The sequence below is a fragment of the Hetaerina americana genome, unplaced genomic scaffold, assembly GCF_022747635.1.
Source record: "Hetaerina americana unplaced genomic scaffold, ioHetAmer1.1.p SCAF_13, whole genome shotgun sequence".
In the NCBI taxonomy this organism is placed as follows: Eukaryota; Metazoa; Arthropoda; class Insecta; order Odonata; family Calopterygidae; genus Hetaerina; species Hetaerina americana.
Window position 1 is genome coordinate 9007910 of NW_027286403.1, and position 21393 is coordinate 9029302.

Here is a 21393-nt window from a genome sequence, read left to right on the forward strand (position 1 = left end):
TTCATACCTCCTCCTTCCTGCGCTACCCGTTCGTGGGATGGGGCAGTGTATCCACTCGAGTGGAGGAAAGGTGGGGTAGGGTCGGGGGAAGAAGGTCTTCGAGGGTCAGTGGCAAAGGCGGCCCTCAAGTGGCTACTCGACTACACTTAGAACTAGAAAAGGTCTGGAGTGACTACTTTGAATGGCGTGAATGGATCGAGAGGCGGAGGGGTAAGCCGTAAAGGGGTATTTATAGCTTGAGCGAAACCTACACTTGAAGAGCAAGTGTCGACACGGGACATTTTCGTAAACCAGAGAGCGCATAACGAATGCTTGACAACGACGACTGCTTGGCTTACTACGAGGAATTAGGCAGTGGGTCGACTGGAACCACGTGCCTACGCCCAGTAATACAGCCATTTCAACCCACGCGAAGACGTTTTGGCAGCACTTCGAAGCGTAATTAGAGAAAAATATTATAGGGTAAATAGAAAACAAACCACTCCAGAAGTAAAAATAGGAGGAAGTAATGGACTAGAGTAATCTACGGTAACCGTATGCTTCAAAGGCATTCAACCCCCACTCTTTATTTACACAGTAAAGTCGGTGGGGTATAGTCCTGATCCACATATATTTAAAATTAACCCTGTTATTAGCATCTTTTATATTTGAATTGAAATGCTTGAATGAAGAAATAAATTTTAATGTTATTTTAATTAATTTTTTACCACGCGAAAATCATGGCTGGTTCAATTAATATTTGATCATACATTTTTATTCACTTACGTTAGTTCACAAAACTTCTAATTGTTATATTGTTAGCTTAATGTGCAAAGTATATTTGGTACAAGTCTTATCGATTTATCCAAGTTTTGCGTCAGCGGCTGCCGTTGAAATTTTAAACGTGTTCAGTTCGCCTATGACAACGATGGAAGTGACCCGCGACGAGCAATACGCTGCATTGAAATTTACCTTAAACCCGAACAAATATTCAACCAGGGCCTAGTTTATGTTACAGGAGTCTTTTAGAGCATCTGTTCTTCCCTATAGCACAGGGTGAATATGGTATGAAGAAGATTGACGAATTGTTCAAAGAGAGAAAACCAAATTCAAGGGAACGGAAACTCTTCCAGTCTGCTCTTAGTGAACAAAACGTTAACATCGTCACCACAAAATACCATCGTGAGAAATGATCTCCAATGAGCACTACCAGAAATATTGGATATTTTATTGGGTGTCATCCCTTCATTGGTAACGGCAAAGTTACGCATGAGGAGTCTGTAAGCGGAGGAGTGCCGAAACTGCTCATACACGAACAACATAACGTTCCTGTACAGGTTTTTTCGCAGTTGAAAATTATGTCACAGGATTATGACAAATTTTTTTCAATTTTTATCATTGTATATGACACCTGTTCACATAGTTTTGATCCTGAGAACAGCCAGCAAAAGTGTGAGTAAAACTCTTTGGCAACACCCGCACTAAAATCACCCAAATCCCAGATTCTGCTGGAAAAGTTATAGTCATATTATTTATTGATATACAAGGAACAGTGTATCATAATGTCATATCACGACACCCATCTGTAAATTGAGTATACCATAGTGTTGTACAGAAAAATCTCCAAGTCAGCATGGCTAACAAAATACTACATGTCAAAGCAGCTGGTTGGATACTGCAACACTTAAATTCACGACCGCGGATAGCAAATGTTGTTGTTAACTATCTCAAGAATATTGACAAAAAAATCAATATGCAGGATATATCTCATTTTAAAAATCGTTTCATGCCAAATGTTGAATTAGAAGTTTTCAATGCACTATAGGCCAAATAAATCCAGATGAAAACTTAATGGCATTCATTTAGTAGGTGATACACGAGTATAACAGGCAAAGATGTACATGTGGGAAAAGAACATTTTCCACATTATTTTAGTCGTGTACAAAGGATCCCAGAGGTTTTAATTTAAATAGGCATTGACTAAAAGAATACATTAAATAAGCCGTTGGGCTGCTGAGTCATGATTTCTTCAGAAACACAGCCTATTTGGCAAAAATAAATTTAAAAAATTAAAATTAATGATGAATAGCCTCAAATTGATCATTGCAAAGAGAAAGGAGGGCGGAGAGAATATGCGCAGAGGTATAGCAGGCCAAACTCGTCTAACCTAGTCACCTGAGTTTTACCCACCCCACGCCCAAATATGTTAACTTGAAGACTAATATTTGATGATTGAGTCAAACACATTAATATTGCTTTAGGTACAAAAGCATTTATTTGTGGGCGTGCGCGTGTTTCTATATGAGCTAATTTTAATTCAAATACATGCATGAATGATGGTCTAACGCGTTCTGGCGGTGGATTGTGGGCTATATTTTTGATGCACTCAAAGCATCATGCTAATTTCTTCATCATTTTCCCTGGAGCGAAACATGTTTTCTAAAATAAATGTGAATATGTCAAATGAATGTATAATAAATAATAACTAACCACTTCCTTGTCTAGATTAGGAAGTGGTTCATAAAAATTATATATGGCTTTTACTATTTCATATTTGTGAGAGTTGGATCATCGGAGCAGCAGAAAAATGAAGATTGGAAACGATGGAAATATGATGCAATGGAGTATTAACGGAAAATGAATAGAGTATTAAATGAAGATGGCCACGGAAGATACAGAAGAGATGCACTAATTGGGTTCCACGATAGGCTAGAGGGAATAACAGAAGGAACCATCGAATAAGTAATCAAGAAAGAAGGTCAAGGATGAGTCAGGACAAGTAGGTGATGCAAGATATTATCGCAAGGTGTCATGGTGTGATGAAAGTACTGATAGGGAGTAGGACATTTGAGAGGGCTGCCTCAGGCCAAGCCTCGGGCTAATATACCATGACGATGACGATTATATATCCCCGATGACGATTATATTATCTGCGTCTTCGCCCTTGGTCTTCACTCGCGAATACACCCGTCGTCGCGTGGAAGTTTTAAAAACGCTATCACAAATTAACTGGCGAATTGGTCCCGTGGTTTCCTCTGTCCATTTAAGAGTTTTCCATTTCCATTCGGAGAAGCAGTCTTTGAAAGCCAGGCAGCACGTGCTTATTTTTTTGATAAATGACTAGTGGCGGGCAATTTGCCACTCGAGCGAGCGTTCCCCGTCCAACACACAAACGGATCTTTCTTCAATACTTAACGATCCATCGCCGAGCTGCCAGGGATTTAAGCTGGCACCAATCGCGGACATCCATTAGTCTCGAGGCCCGACCGCCTCAACTTTTATGTCACCAAGGAGAAGACGTGCACTCTTCGCTGGAAAACCTTGCTAGAAATGCATTAGTAAGTACAGGTATTCCAGGAACACATCCACGTCTCTGTGATTCGCAATAAAAAGGTGTATTTCAGCCAGTTCATATCAAAATCTATTTTACCTCAAGTGCGAATGTTTGGATAACAAATAGATGTCTCATTGCAAGAGAGGGTGTGCAACTAGGCTCAAAACTAAGGAGGATAGAATAAAATCATAGAACGACTAGCCACTATAATCCTACGAGTGTGCATCAAAGTTGAGAGAAGATCGGTGCATAATTTTTCAAGTGTAGTGCAAGGAATAATTCTTTGGCTTTGGTAACCTAGAGCAGAAACAGCAGAAAATTGGCAATTACATGAATATCTCTAGTATAGATATATGATCCCTTAAAAAACGTAAAAAACTTACATGACCGCAATTCACTCGAGAGAAAATGGATTTTTTTATTTACGAGCACGTCATGAGAACGTCAATTACCACGAACCACAATTATCCCGTAGGGTTTGAACTTTATAGGTCATAACTGACGACAAAGCGATAAAAAATGTTATCAAAAACGTTTTCATTAAGTATTTTCAGTAAATAAAAATATCCATGTAATGGGTACACATTGACCGTAGAGGAATTACTCTCGCCTTAAAATTGAAACTACGGGAAGGTATATATTACCCTTTCTAGAGTTTATCTTCAAGTAAGAGAGTATGTAAGTACATATATATATATATATATATATATATATATATATATATATATATATATATATATATATATATATATATAAACACATATAACATATATGAAGTTAACACTAGCGGACAAAGACAAAAAAAAGAAACTTACTAGGTGGTCCACACCGCTTTTCCTAAGGAAGAGAAGGACAGAACTGATTAACAAAAGGACAGTTCTGTCCTTTTCATCCTTGAGAAAGGTGGCGTGGGCCACCGAAAATTGGAAACATTGTGAGTTTCTTTTTTTGTGTGTTTTTGTCTTTTTCCGCTACTGCTAAATTCATATACATTATTCATGTCCGTATATATATATACACACGCACACACACACATATATATATATATATATATATATATATATATATATATATATATGTGTGTGTGCGTGTGTATATATATATATATATATATACACACACGCACGCATACGCGCGTATTCAAATGCGCAACCCGTCTTACCAGATTTAATCTGCTGCTGCGGTATGTGGTGACTGTGATTCCTCTCATAGGACTTCCCTTTTTTGTCGCGCTATGCAAGCAGTTCAATTCGAAGCAACCCTTCCACGCCTAAAAGTGGTTTAAGGGAAATACGATACGTTTCGCTACTGTTAGCGGATTTCAGCGCTTGGCTTCTTCTCACTCTCTTCCTCCTTCTCTCTCCCTTCCTGCTTTTGATGTGCATGAATCCATGTGAGTTGCCTCTTTGCAGCAGACGCAGCTCAATTTAAAGCGATGGTCGTATACGTATATCGCGGGTGAAGGTAATAATGAATGCCATACAGTTCGGAATCTTCGCTGAAATCTTTTGTATACGATGATGTTTCGAAACAAATCTATTTTTATTTCCTGGTCGCACTTCCATCTATTGAAAAAACGTTAACCCCATTATTGCAAAATCTCAGGAAATGATTTAAGAAAATCAGACACCCTAAATCTATCAACCAAATAGAGTGACCAGAGAATTTTTTATAACGTCCTAGAAATGGTACTGTAACAGCCTTTGGTGGTTAACGTACGCAGCCAGACATACATAATTTCATAAATGTGAACAAAATTGGTTTATTTTGTACGAATAAACGGTCTTCGAGTTATACCGCTGATTTCATATGGAATCAAGGATGCCCAATACATGTGTAAGCTATGACAATTATTTCAACCAACTCTAGATATATTTATCTGAAAGTGATCACATATTAGCGTAGATGACGGGATAGATTTTTGGAGCTGAACGTCTCATCTTCTGACTACGAACTAATTCTTTCGCTCATCAGGTGAGGTGATCACGACCCTCCCTAAGTGGAGGTCACTAATCGAGAGCTCCAAATACCCGGGTTCAAAGCGCCATCCATTACTCACTCCGTAGCGCCGCGGGCGCCACGAGTGGAGAAGAATTACAAAGGGGGTCGATGGTGGCGGCGCCTCGGCCCAAACATTTAATTGTAAGTCGCAGCAACATAAGTGATCGAGAGAGGAAATATTGATTTACGGGGTGAGAAAAGTTATTCGATGCGACAAGGGTCAGGGGAAGGCGATTAAGAAATTGCGCGTGCGGTGGGACTGACGTGTTATTTGTCACAGAGAAGTAGTCGAGAGGTAAAAAGGAACGGTACTTAACAATGCTAGGAATGTAAGAACCTTCCTCAATGGTGTCGATATCAATTGCTTGCGTGAACTATTTAGTTGGCTAAGCGGTAGGAACTCTGCAATCTAAGGCATCGTTCATTAAACTTTTACTATGACGCAAAAAATTCGTTGTTTAATTTGGCGTGATAAATTCAAAGCGCTTGTATAATGGTCTCCTACAAATTATTATTTATGTATCAACTCCTGCGCCTAGTTTGGATTTTTCACATGCAAATACACAAATGGTTTGTCAAAAAATGAACTGAAGCCCAAAAAACATATCTACTTAACCTAATAAAATAGCATTTCCTATCTTGAAAACCCCTCCCCATGGACTACGCGGTGGCTTGACGTGGTAGAAGGGCTTGCTTATTCTGGAAACCCCTAAGAAATGTGCTGGCGGGAAATATGATAATTGCTCCTGGTAGCGGCACCCACGGCATAGGGTAGGTAGAGAAGCCAGACGAAAGGTGGCCTGCGCAGCGTCCGTTCCCCAGTGAGGCGGCTGCAAAGGCTTCTGACCCCATTTGAGTCACATTGTCACGTTCAAAACAATTTTGAAGAAGGCAAGGGGCAACAACTCCAAATATTTACCTCACATAACCCTGTGTGTGCGTATATATATTTTTTGCTCCAAAATATTTCCGAGATACGTCAACTGTTCCACCTGCTCTAGCTTTTGCTCTGTTATTTTCACAATTAACTTAGCCTTCCTCTTTCTGGAAAACCACGTAACCTTTGTTCAAAGTATATCCTTGACCGGGACTTGAACCACTGATCTTTCGGCTTGCCGGGCCGAGAGCATTAGTCCGGCAAGTCAAAAGATCCATGGTTCGAGTCCTAGGCAAGGAAATATTTTTGCACTAGGGATTTGCTCGATTCCGCCTTCCTCACCTTTTCTGTGTGCGTCTTTTATATGTGTTCCTATCCTTTTCCTTCTATCCATATCCATGTGAATGAATATATATATATAAATATATATATATATATATATATATATATATATATATATATATATATATATATATATAAACACGGATGTAGATTTGTAGAATATAGAGACACAAAGAAAGGACACTCACAATATGTTATTTGACGTTTCGACAGCTCGGCTGTCGTCTTCAGAATGGCGTTCTCGGGGAAGAGCGGAGAGGACGTGTGCGAGGGAGAGGTGGGGGAAGGAGAGGTAAGGGACCAATAGGAAATGAACAAGGGTGGGGGGGATATGTAGGCAGCCATACGATGCATTCAGTGGGCTTGGTTCAGCGCGGGGGGTTTAAATGATTGGGCCACCCTCGACATTCACCTCCAAACCAATACGTTTCACACCTCAGTCCACATTAAACCAACTAATAAGCTACAATATCTTCATTTCGACAGCTGCCATCCACCTCATACAAAGCGCTCCATCCAATTCTCACTCTCAATCCGTGGCTTCCGTCTCTGCAACAACACCCTCGCCCAACAGAAATACTTGGACCAGCTACATGACTCTCTCAGAAAATGTGGGTACCCTGAAAAACTACTAAATAGTAAAATCCTCAACCCGTCAACCCAATACACTCCCCTCCCCAACCCAAACCGCTCAAAATGCCCTAATCTTATCACCACTTTCTTCCCCGGAACACACAAAATCAAACATTTAATTCATGACCTCTTCCCAATTATTAACAACACTCAGTCCACATCACTTTTATTCCCACCCCTATCTGCACCAAGCAACCGCCCACGCTGTAAATTCTGTCACCTTCTAAGACCCTCCGTCTCCCTCAGTACCAACTCCCAACCGCTCGCCACCTGTACCTCAAAAAATATTATACATCGCCTCTCCTGTAACTTCTGCCCTGCCTTCTACGTGGGCGAATGCACGACTGCACTCTCCCTCCGCATGAATTACCACCGATATTCCACCCAATCTCCCAAATTTCTTAATTATCCCATTCCTACTCACACTGCTTCCCACAATCAATCTTTTGACGACTGCTTCTCCGTTTCAGTGATTGAAATCCTTCCCAAATCTGCTAGTATAATAGAGGTGAGAACCCGCGAGATGGCGCATATCTAGGTGGCCCAATTATTTAAACCCCCCGGCCTGAACCAAGCCCACTGAATGCATCATATGGCTGCCTACATATCCCCCCCCCTTGTTCATTTCCTATTGGTCCCTTACCTCTCCTTCCCCCACCTCTCCCCCGCACACGTCCTCTCCGCTCTTCCCCGAGAACGCTATTCTGAAGACGACAGCCGAGCTGTCGAAACGTGAACAAACATATTGTGAGTGTCCTTTCTTTGTGTCTCTATATTCTATAAATCTACATCCGTGTTTTTATACATTTGTGCGTCGCTGAAGAGCGTTCCATTTCGAAGATATATATATATATATATATATATATATATATATATATATATATATATATACTAGCTGAATACCCGGCTTTGCACGGGTTAGGGAGAAACAATAATATAAATATACTACATAAATAAAAACAACAAATTATAAAGTACAATAATACACTACTTCATACAAATTTAAGAATCTTTTTTATTTAACACCTGTTTATAAACTACATTTTTTGTTTCATATCCGGGAGAAAGAATACATAAATTTTTAGGCGAACCTACTCTGGAGCAAGCCACATAAAGTTGCCCGTGGCTAAAACATGGCGATCTTAGATCAACACCACAAAACTTTAAAGACTGCCCCTGTGATTTATTAATGGTAACAGAAAAAGCTACCCGGACTGGAAACTGTAATCTTTTAAAGTTGAAGGGAAGAACAGTTGGGATTAGAGGTATCCGTGGAATAAAAATTATTTCACCTTTTCCTTTTCCAGTTAAAATGACTGCCTGGATTATATTTTTCATTAATTTTGTCACACACAATCATGTCCCATTGCAGAGTTTTGGTGGATCTAAATTTCGCTATAAAATGATTGGAGATCCTACTTTAAGTATAATGCGATGTTGCGGCAATCCAGCTGGATCAAGTGAATTTAGGAATTCTGTTGGATAATTGACGGCTTCGTCAGCATCCACTACGGTATCAACCGATTTATATTCAATCACGTCTCCTGGCAGCATGGCTAGTATCTCCTTGTTAATTTCATTAACATCATCGTTCTTAGGAGCAAGAATGGCTCTTTCTCGCAACCATTCTAAATTTTTATAATTTTGATTAACGTTAGGATAGACTGCTTGTATCATATCGCGGACAGTTTTCACCGATACACATAAATCTGATGACAATTTTATCATACCAGATGCTTCAATAACTAATCTATCTTCTCCAATCTCCAAAAGTTTATTTGCAAAATTTTGAGCATTCCCATCTCTTAAGAGGATTCGCATGTTTTGTTTAAGGCTAGTTTCTTGGACATGATTCCATAGAACAGATTTTTTTAAACAGGCATAAATTTCATCGGTTGGAGTCGATTTTGGAATGACAGGCAGAGTTTGACGGAAGTCTCCACACAGGAGTACCAGAGCTCCTCCCATTAAACTGCAGTTTCCTCTAAGATCTTGAAGTGTTGCGTTGAGGGCCTCAAGAGATTTTTTATGAGCCATCGTACACTCATCCCATACTATCAATTTACATTCTATAAGAACTTGTGCCTGGCCGCTTGTTTTATTTATATGACATGTGGGATTTTCTTGTCGGGAAATATTAAGTGGCAACTTAAGGGCAGAGTGGGCTGTTCTTACTCCTTCCATTAATGTCGCTGCAATACCTGAAGATGCAACAGCTAGAGCAATTGCTCCATGAACCCTGATTTCAGCGAGAACTAAATTAATTAAAAATGTTTTTCCCGTGCCACCAGCAGCATCAAGAAAAATGATACCTCCTTCTTATTTATCTACTTGATCCATTATTGTTTCGTACGCGAATTTCTGATCTTCATTAAGAAGTGGCTTTTTATCCGCGATGTATGCTTCTAAGTCTAAGACATTGTAGCTAGTTTCACGTATATAATCTGGATAAAATACACCCTGTTGATCTTGTACAGGTGCAAAAAGACCGAGTTCCAATAAAGTCTTGTTAACCATGGTGATACACTTTTCCTCCAAAATAATCAAAGTTTTATTAAAAATGTCGGAGTTAAACGTAATATCCAATGTAGGATTTTCACTTCGAACTTTAGCCAGCATATCCTCACTCATTGATAATTTATATTTTTCCCATATTGTTTTTGGGTTAGATGGATTACAGGAGGTTATTATGATGGCAAACAAAATTCGGATTTGTCCTGGAAGAGAAATCAAACTGGCCTCTCGCAATGAGTCATCCCAGTGTTGATCTCCTTCTAGCAACCCTAAATTCTGGCAAGCTTTTCTGAATGTCTCACATATTTCTCCGTTTACCGTTCTTAATTCTGCAAATGAGCGAGGTCCTCTAATGGTATGTAGAAGCATTCTTAAAAAATAACATTCGGCGTTGTTAGGATGGACTGTGTAGACTCGGCCCAATGCGTCACATGAATAAATATTATTCTCAGGATCAAAGTTGCCCATTTTTCTTCTGCAAAAGACATTCCTTGATGTATTCAACGTATAAAATCTCGGCAATTCTTAATACAATAGTGTTCTTGCAAAAGTATCCTGCTGGCATAGTTGGAAAAATGCTGTTTCCATGACAGCAAAAGAGTAAACAAATTACATATATACAAACAAACACTCTCCTTTATATATATAGATATATATATATATATATATATATATATATATATATATATATATATATATATATACTGATTTTCATCCCATACCTGTCACACTGAATTTCCAATTCACTCAGCAATGCCTTCGACCCCTTGGCTGACTGACAAACTAAAGCTTGGTCATCAGCAAACCTAACTGTTTTTACGAATTCCCCGCCCACTTTCATTCCTACCTCCAGTTCTTCCCATGCCTCAAATAAAACAAAGGTTATGCGATTATCTCGAAAGTAAAAGGCTAAGCTAAACATTAAAATAGGAGGGAAAAAACTAGAGCAGGTAGAACAGTTTACGTATCTCGGTAGTGTTTTGGACCAACACGGTCAAAGTAGTAGGGACGTAAGGAGAAGAATTGCGCTAGGAAAAGAGGCTTTCACAAGGAGGAGGGAGTTGATGACGGGGACGTTGAGTAAGGATGTTAAGAAGAGACTCGTAAAAACTTTGATATGGAGCGTAGCAATGTACTGCGCGGAAACGTGGTAATTGAAGCAGGAGGATAGACGTAGACTGGAGGCTTTTGAAATGTGGGTGTGGAGAAGAATGGAGAAGGTGAAATGGACAGAGAAGAAAACAAATGAGGAAGTAATTGGTATGGTGAGCGAAGAGAGGGGTTTGTTGGGAGAAATCCTATGGAGGCAGGAAAAGTGGATGAAGGGGGTATTGGCCGGCAGTGGGATGTTGAAGACTGTAATTGATGGGAGAATGTTACGCAAACGAGGAAAGGGAAGGAACAGGATAGGGATGCTGGACGGGATGAAGGGAGGAAGAAAGTACTCAGAGATGAAGAGGGATCTGATATAGAGAAGGATGCTGGATTTTGTGTTTTGTTAGGAGTCACAAAATGTTTTATTTAGTAGCTTTGTCCATCCAAAAACCTACCTTAACCGGTAAATTACCTAATAATAATAATATATATTTATTTATATATATATGTATATTTGTGTGTTTATGTGTGTGTGTATGTATATATATATATATATATATATATATATATATATATATATATATATATATATATATATATATATATATATATATATATATATACGATATATATATATATATATATATATATATTATATATATATATATATATATTTTTTTTTTTAAGGTAATCTACCGGTTAAGGTAGGTTTTTGGATGGACATAATTACTAATTAAATAATTTGTGACCCCTAGCAAAACACAACATCCTACTCTACATCAGGTCCCTCTTCAGCTCTGAGTACTTTCCTCCTCCCTTCATCCCGTCCAACATCCCTATCCTGTTCCTTCCCTTTCCTCTTTTGCCCAACATTCTACCCTCTATCACAGTCTTCAACATCCCACTGTCGGTCAACACCCCCTTCATCCACTTTTCCTGCCTCCATAGGATTGCTCCCAACAAACCCCTCTCTTCGCCCACCATGCCAAGTACTTCCTCATTTGTTTTCTTCTCTGTCCATTTCACCTTCTCCATTCTTCTCCACACCCACATTTCAAAAGCCTCCAGTCTACGTCTATCCTCCTTCTTCAATGACCACGTTTCCACGCCGTACATAGCTACGCTCCATATCAAAGTTTTTACGAGTCTTTTCTTAACATCCTTACTCAGAGTCCCCGTCATCAACTCCCTCCTCCTTGTGAAAGCCTCTTTGCCTAGCGCAATTCTTCTCCTTACGTCCCTACTACTTTGACCGTGTTGGTCCAAAACACTACCGAGATACGTAAACTGTTCTACCTGCTCTAGTTTTTGCCCTCCTATTTTAATGTTAAGCTTGGCCTTTTTCTGTCTAGAAAATCGCATAACCTTTGTTTTATTAATATTGATTCTCATCCCATACCTGTCGCACTGAATTTCCAATTCACTCAGCAATGCTTGCAGCCCCTTGGCTGACTGACAAACTAAAGCTTGGTCATCAGCAAACCTAACTGATTTTACGAATTCCCCGCCCACTTTCATTCCTACCTCGAGTTCTTCCCATGCCTCTTTGATCATTTCCTCTGCATACAGGTTGAACAGCAACGGTGATAATGGGCAACCCTGCCTTACACCCCTTCCTAACACTGTCCATCCTGACTCCCCGTTTCCCACCCGCACCTGAGCAGTCTGAGACATGTACAGGTTGCGGATTAGCCTCCTTTCCCTCCAATCTATTCCTATTTTCTGCAATATACTCATTAGTTTTTCCCAATTCACTCTATCAAACGCTTTTTCGAAATCTACGAAACAGGCAAATACCTCCTGGTTGTGTTCTATATTCCTCTCGATTAATAATCTCATTCCTGCAATGGCATCACGCGTACCTCTCCCCTTCCTAAACCCAAACTGATCATCCCCTAAGTAATCATTTGCCCTACTCTCTATCCTTTTGTTTATGATCCTGAGAACAACTTTAGCTGCGTGGGATATCAAACTAATTGTCCTATAGTCCTCAAATGACGTGGCCTTTACCTTTTTCGGAATAGGAACTAAAACTGATCTCACAAAGTCTTCCGGCCAGATTCCCTCCTCATAAATACTGCGGATCAGCCCATATAGCCTCTTCCTCCCACATTTTCCTAAGCGTTTTAAAAGTTCCACGGGAATGTTATCTACCCCCACGGCCTTATTTAGTTTCATATATATATATATATATATATATATATATATATATATATATATATATATATATATATATATTTATTTATTTATTTATACATGTAATGGTAGTGCAAGGAGACGGAAAACATGCAAAGATGGGGTGAAATCGGTGTGCTGTACAGAAAGGAGAAAGAATTGCCCGTAAGCAAGAAACAAGTTGTGCACACTAATATTACTAATATTTTATAATTAAGAAATATATTATTTGAACAATGAAGTATTTTATAAAAATAGAAATAAAACATAGAGAATCTTTGTGGCAAATTATTGGGCCAGCAAGTTTAGACAGAAGGAAAATATGATGTATATGGGGAAAGCTTTAAGGCCAGACATGCTTGAAGGCGAGATATAAACGGAATCAGAGGAATCAAAATCGAATATGGCCGTGGAGATAAATGTTATCCCCATGAAACTAGTTAAATGTTTACGAAACGTTGGGAGGAAGAGTTTTCAAGGACTAATTCGTAGTATTTATGAGGGAGGAATTCCGCCGAAAGACTTCGCCAGATAAGTCTCAGTTTCCATTCCAGAAAAGGGAAAGGCAGACATATGCGAGGACTATAGAACAAAAATTTTGATTTCTCACGGAACTAAAGTGGTTCTCAGGATTATCAACAAGGGGATGAAGAGCTGGGAAAGTGATAAATTTGGAAATAATGAATTTTGGTTTAGAAAGGGGAGAGGCGTGTATCGTAAGTGTCTCTCTTTTTTGATATGGAGAAGTAAAGGTCACTGATTGAGAGGAGCCTAGAATAAAACCAGTATTTATTTGTCTGCAGATTTCTAAAATGGGTTTGATATAGTGTATTGGGTAGACTTAATGAAAGTATCATGTAAAATAAGAGTAGATTGAAGAGATAGAAAACGAAAGCCTCAGAAAACTGAGATGCCGGTAGAGGATGAAGAGTCTGGATGGGGAGTGCTAGGGAAAGAAGAAAGACGTGCCCATTATCACTCGTATTTCTCGGAAGTTTATCTAGTCTAAATGGAAAAAGAGGTATGGGATGAAATGGATCGATGATATGACATAAAATGATTGTCTGTGAGGAATTCATAAAGTATTTTATGTATATGGATTATCAAACTTTATTTATTCAGTCAGCCAATGGGTTACTATCAACGCTGAGCGCATTGGAAATTCAGTGCTGAAAATCAATGTAAAAACCAAGTTTTTGAAGAAGAGAAAGCTTAGATAAATACCAAAATAGAAAACAAACACTAGAGCAGGATAACAATTTACTTTTCTTGGACGTGCTTTGGACCAAAATGGACTGAGTATCAGGGACATAATTAGAAGAATTACATTAGGCAAAGAGCCATTCAAAATGAGGAGAAACAATGATTGATGATGGAAAAAGAGAGTGAAAATGTTAAAAAAACCCTCTTAAATCTTTTATATGGAGGGTGGGTTTTTGCGGCATGGAAACATATTCATAGAGGCACGATTATAGGCACAGATTGAACGCCTTTAAAATATAGGTCTGCAGAAGGATGAATAAGGTGAAATGGACTGAAATGGATGAAGTACCAGGTATGCCGGAGGAGGAGAGGTGAATGTTGGTTGGAATCAAAAGAAGGCAGGATAGGTAGATTCATTGCATTGGGCAAGCGAGAAAGGGGTATGAAAAGGATAAGTGTGTTGGACAGAATGAAGAAAGAAAGAATGAGGAATTGAAGAGGGCTCAAATTGCAGTATCTGGTTTTAATTTTTTAGGAATGGCGAAGAAACTTATGGTTTTTTACTTTTTCCACCCGTAACCTACTTCATCCATTTCAGTCCATTTCACCTTATTCATCCTTCTGCAGACCTATATTTTAAAGGCGTCCAATCTGTGCCTATAATCTTGCTTCAATGAATATGTTTCCATGCCGCAAAAACCCACCCTCCATATAAAAGATTTAAGAGGGTTTTTTTTAACATTTTCACTCTCTTTTTCCATCATCAATCATTATTTCTCCTCATTTTGAATGGCTCTTTGCCTAATGTAATTCTTTTAAATATGTCCCTGATACTCAGACCATTTTGGTCCAAAGTACCTACCTTTAACGGTATTATACCAACAATAATCCTGAAATTATAAAACTCCTCATTTTTATCCTTTAATATATAGTATATACAGGTTTACGGAGGAAAGAACATGATTTTGGAAGCCATAAAATAATGAACATACTTATATTTTCCAGAATTATGAAATCCTAAATGCTTCGCAATAACTCTTAAATTCTATTAATATATCTGCAACTCGCTATGGGGAATTTTGCCTTTACATTATTGTGCAATAGTTGCAAGCGGTGAGGGGCATTCTTTTCTGGGAATCAATAAAACGTTGTTGCGCCATTAATTTTATTTGATCTCCGGACCCTCGCAGAGGCCCGTATGCCTCTTGGGATTCCGATATGCCATTGACTTGTCATCAGGTTTCCCAGGGACCGAAGTACTTAAGATGACACTACAGTAATGTCCGAGGCGGTATCCGACCCTTCGACCTTTGGTTTTACATGCAAGCGCGTTGACCACCTAACTAGCCCGGCCGGCGTATACATTTCAGTGGAATTTTATTTAAAATTGAGAACTCTAATGCAATTATGGATAATTTAAAGAGAGAAAATAAAGAAATAAATTTATTAATGGAAATAAATTGTGCTTTTTAATCGCCAGAAAAGGCTGTTTCATATCTTTACCATGAAAAAATTCATGACGGAGTTTCTCTTGGGCTTCGTCAGAGTACGATGAAACTTGGTATTTAGCGTTCTATTTGAAAATCCCTATGAAAAGATTAAAGCAAAAAGTATGATCAATAATAAGTATAGTTGGCTCTGATTGACTATTTTGCATATTGCAATTAAAAGATCGCGAGACATAATCAATTCGAAGAGCTACCTTGAGAGAATAATTCCCATCGAGAACAAAAATATTGAAATGAGGCTATAGCTATAACTACCATGATAAATAATCTTTGGATCACCCGGTATGAAGCCGCAATTCATACACCAATGAAAACTAAGTAAATGAATATTCTCTGTCTGATTTTTTTTGTGCTATAAAAATGTGAGCAAATAATGCTATTGTGCAACGCAATTTTCAATAATATTCGCTTGAATAGGGCACAAAAATGGGGCATTCGAAGTCTTTGCACGTGATATGATATACCACAGGGTGTTTGATATGGTGGGAGCAATAACATCCAATAACAAAAATTATTAGAATTAAGGATTTTTACAGCCATAATTACAAAACATGCGTACACAGTACACAAGCTAAAATGGGTACACAGTCCGCGAATGTAATTTTTGATTTAATTCTCAAATGAGCAACATTTTTAAAGTTAGAAAATCGATGCATATCATGAACGTGATGTAGTTAACTAGATAATCTGGGTTGAAATATCAAAAAGAAGATTATTATGCAAGAAAATAAAATATTAAAAGACGCACACCACCATACATTGTAATATAGATGAATTCTAATTATGTTTTTGCACTGCATTTATCGATTTAGATTCCGCGTAAATGATTAAGATGATAACTTAATCATATGAGAGGTAGGTAAGAGAATTTAATACGGCAATTAAGCAGAGCAAAAATTTAAAAGTACAAAAGAATCTAATTAATGTGGTCAATGACCTCTCAGGTAGCAATGACCTGTGCTCCTTCCTGTACTTGTCAATGTACCTTAAGGTTTACCTAAAATTCTTCTGTTTGTCACGCTAACATTCTTGCATTTTCAAATTCTGGCTATCCTTAACGATCGGCGAAAAATGCATTTGAAGCAAGTCAGCTTATCAAAGGCAAACTCCCAAAACATTTTCTAAGTTTTCAGAATCAACTGAAGGCCCCCTTAATTATCCTTAATTCTTTATTAAAAATATTTTTCTGAGTTTAAAAAAATATTAAAATTGCAGTGAGGATAAGGACGGAACATTCAGTCAACTTCCATCACTCCTAATTCAGAACTGCATAAAAAATTTGTGCTACTCTCAAAAACCTTTAGTTTTTCGTTAAAATTGCTATTTTCCCTAAGTTAGTTATGCTTGCGCTCCTCCTTTCAATTAACCTAGAAAATGTATGGCTTTATCTGTTATTGACACGTAATTCTGAGAATGATTGAGTTTGTGCTTTCGTCTGGTTGAATTCGACTGGCGTGAATACAAATTAAGACATCTAACTTTTTGTCCCAGGAAGCGTTTCAAACAATGAAGCAAACTCAATTTAACTTCCATCATCTATCGGCCAATGCCGGTCTCGTGGTGGTGAACTCTCCGGATGACAAAAGTTTGCGGATTCGAAGTCCGTTTACTCCACGAATTTTTAAACGAGTATTTTAACAAGAAGATGGTTAAGTGAGCCCTTCCATCCTCCTTCATCCAATCCGGGTTACCCCGCACCTTGATCGCTCTCCTATCTTACGCTCCATTTCATTTACCCCAACCCTCTTGTAACACTCACATTCTTTGAGCTTTCTCCTCTTATATTTTGCACTTAATTCATGATGAAGTTCCCGAGAATGAAGATGAACAGAGGCTCCAAACACACGTTTTCTAACTAATTTTTGCAGTGATTGCAGTAAAGCAAACACAGAGGGAATTGGAATATTTAGACTATCTCTAAGGCTGAATTTTTCATTGATACTTTCAACACCATGCGGAGATATCATGAGATATAACAATTTAATCATACTGGCGTATGTTATTCATGCAGCCTTCACATTCTGCACGCCGCGAAAGCCTTCGCATAAATGATTTCATATTTTTCCAGACATTTTAAATATGTACATTCAAATATTACTCCTGATTTTCATCAAGTGAAAATTGATTGAATGGTTTTCAACAGATTGTCTTTAAAACAATATATTTGCAAGAAGTTAATGCATATCTACCTATCCTTTGCTTAAATAAATTAAATGCCCTTTGTTTGAAACGGAAGTTGAGTTCTATTTTTTCCATGCTCAAGTTGTGACAACAATTTTTGAGGAGATTATAGATAGAAATACTTGAGGGTGGAGTATGCAGTGCCTACACCGGAGGAAGAGTACGCAGAAAAACTTCTCTTTCTCCCATTAGAAATAGGGTTCGAGAGGCGGAGAGCATTTCAATTATTTGACCCGCCCCGCATGACATGGCCCGTAAACGAGAGCCCAATTTGCCCCGCGGGCAATACAGAAGAAATGCATTCCCTTCGGATGGCTCCGCTTTACGCACGGTTACGCGATTTCCACGGGGAGGGTGAGCAGAGAGAATTGAATCGAGAAGCTGTCACGCCTTCCAGGGGGGGGGGGAGGGTTGGGAGAGGGGAAAGGAAACTGAATTATCGCTTCTTTTTCCGAGCGATAACTCGGGACTCGGCTGGCGGCGTCGCCCTCGCTCCGTGCCAAGTGGTCACCGGGGACCGGGATGCATGCACGGCCTGCCCACACACGCAACACGCGCGATACCGTTTCCCTATCCCCTAAAGACTGAAACTCACGGGAAAAATTGAAAAAAATAATAATTCGAATGAACGAGAAAAAAGGGCCATTCATTTCTCTACCCCGCCAACCCTCTCCTTCCTACATCCCCCTCCACCCGCCCTGTTCCAACGTGCATTCTAAAGATCCCTCCAGTTGATAAGTTTCGCTTGAAAAGGCTCTTTTTCTCTTCTCTCTCTCCCCCCCTTTCCCTAAACCCTCGGAGACATGGGTGTGGGTTGGTGTGGTGCGTGTCCAACGGCGCACCTGGCGCGCGACACGAGAGTGCATCTCACGTGTGGTCGTTGCTCTCTTTAAGGGACGCGGGGAGCGGTAGAGACGCCACAGCACCGAAGAAATCGCCAATCCCGGAGAGCCATGTGGAGCGTGTCCATAATGACTAAAGTGTTTTGCCTCTGAAAACCGCAGTGTGCTTGCTTACCTTCACATAACTCCGTCGTTGCATTTCTGTTTCACTTGAATTTACCTACTCGTTGAGCCGCATTGAAACGACGCAAATACTATATATTAAATGTTGTTTCCGCGGGGGTAATAGAGCTTTGGCATAGCCTGTTTGGTAATTCCTAATGAAAATCTTGTTCCGATTATTTCATAATTACTCAGTAGGATCGGAATCTTTGAAATTATAAGGACCCAGGTAAATGTTTGATTTTCGATCGAAAATGACCAGATGACCAAATTCTTCCAGTATAATTGAGCAAATCTGTAGTTAAAAGTCGTTAAAACAAATTATGATTTAAAATTCCGGCTTGCAAGCAACGTTAATGTATGATATATGTGCATCAGGAAGGAACTTGTAGATTAAGTAATAATTCCGAAATGTACATGAACATATATGAATACTTGCTCACAATTTAGAAAACTAAAATGTTTAATATTAAACTATACGTGCACCTAAGAAAGTCTGGACAACATGTATATTTTGTTTCTTTCTAATCTAAGTATATTTTCAGTCAACAGATCTGTTGAAGCAAAATAACTAGTAGATGTATATCACTCATCATTTATTTCCATTATCTAGTAACTCAAGGAAAATGAGTTACTTTTCCCTGCAGAATAAAATTAATGATATTTGCAAAAGATATCCAATTGAAGTCAAAATTAATCAAATAAAGACTTTCAGTCGTAAAAAACACAATGGGAGGAGAAAATAATGGGTAGGTGAGAAAGTCAATAACTCCAATTGTTAACTGGGAGAGAGAATTGCGCCATAGGAGGTTAATGGAGACTTGAAACTTTAGTGTTCCTTTGTTTTCATTACGAAATGTAATCCTGCAGTTGATGACTTAATTTTACCTCCATCGTCTAAACTTTTTGTGAATCATCAACATTTAGCTGAGCCCAAATTGACGAAAAACTTCTCCTACCTTCGAGAAATTAGTTTATGAATTTATACTTGATTGGAAATCCGCGTTTCCCTATATTATCACATTTTCTATTTCAGTCAGTTAACCGAAAAGATAGCTGCTGCAGCACTATAAAACTTGACCCTTCCCCATTAGGTTTTTGACACAAGGAAACCTGGTACTCCTCATATATAATTCCAGTGTTTTTTTTTTGTAAAAAATTATGCTTATGTCACGTTCCTCACTCAAATAGTACTTAAAGTATGCCGTGTTTGGCAAAGGGCAGTAATTACACTTTTCTCTACGTTTTAAATAATTTCCTATGAATACTTGATAATAAAAAGATGCATAGATTTGAGAGGCAGAAATAATATTCAACTCTCCTTTCCTACGGCGTGTTTGGCAGATTTTCCGTTGCATTACCTAATTCAGGGCGTTATATCCATAGTCTAATTGCGGAATTGAATATTTCCATTGCAGACTACTTAATCAATGGCTAACACTATGGAAAGAAATAGGAGAAGTATCTCCGATGGAGAAAGGTCGATAGTGAATTTCTTGGGATAGGAATTCGATCATATTATAAGTTGAATATTAGCGAAATGTGAAACAGTGAAGCGAAAATGAGATGGTTAAACGAGAAATGCTGATGAGGGATGTGATCCGAAACTCACGATCCTCGATATCGACCCTCTTGGAAAAATGTCGTTATAATTTTTGTTCAGTTAGCCATTTTCTAAAACTTGAAATGAAGTAAATTGAATAAGGCTACTTCTCGAGTTCTTTGAAATCAAACGTGAAAACAAATCTTCATCTTCAATCAAGAATTATTCTGTTATATTAAAATTCTGAAGCTGAATATTGATTAAATTATGCAACAAATTGAAGATATGTTAATTTTAGTTTACTATTTTGAGTAATAAATTCATATGAGATTCATTGAAGTAAATGTTAGGAGGTCATAAATCTAGAAATAATAGACAAATACGTTTGCTAAATGAATGATGATGAAAGTAGTATCATAGCCAATTAGAAATACAAGTAAAACGTATTTAAAAAAATGAAAAAGTGTCGAGCCGGGCTTCCACGACCAGGACTGATTTTCGCAGTTGCACTCACGGCTGAACAATTTTATCATTTTTTAAATCTAGGATCCAACCTCTCCGAATAAAATGACATGAATATATGATAAATAAATCAGTTTGTACTTTTGGAAAAAAGATACTGCTTTCGTTTCACCATTTACCCCTTCCAAATTAGTAATCTGTTATACTACGTCATAGCAGCTATTGGGACCAGTCGTGATTGAGATAGTCCACACCGGCTACTACGTCCATAAGATATTGTTCGTAGTGTTTTCTTTGTATTCCTGTCATATAACACACCTTAGAAAATCGTTCAAATTCACGCAGAATAATATTAACTCGCCTTTCGACGTGATTACACGAAATACACACGTCCATCAGCACTTTTGCTTCCTCAGCGGAAAATTTTGAAAAAAAGAGAAAAAAACCCAGCGATAAGAAAACGTTTGGGAGCAAGTAATGTTAACAATGGAAATTTGTGGAATCGGTATCGATGAAATGCGCCTTATGCATTTCATAATCCC

The 21393-nt window shown here is 38.4% G+C and overlaps 1 protein-coding gene across 1 annotated transcript in view; it reads right to left on the reverse strand.

The window, feature by feature from the left end:
- LOC139686072 (axoneme-associated protein mst101(1)) overlaps positions 1-21393 on the reverse strand; it is a 239298-nt gene that overhangs the window by 215901 nt on the left and 2004 nt on the right. The window lies entirely within an intron of this gene.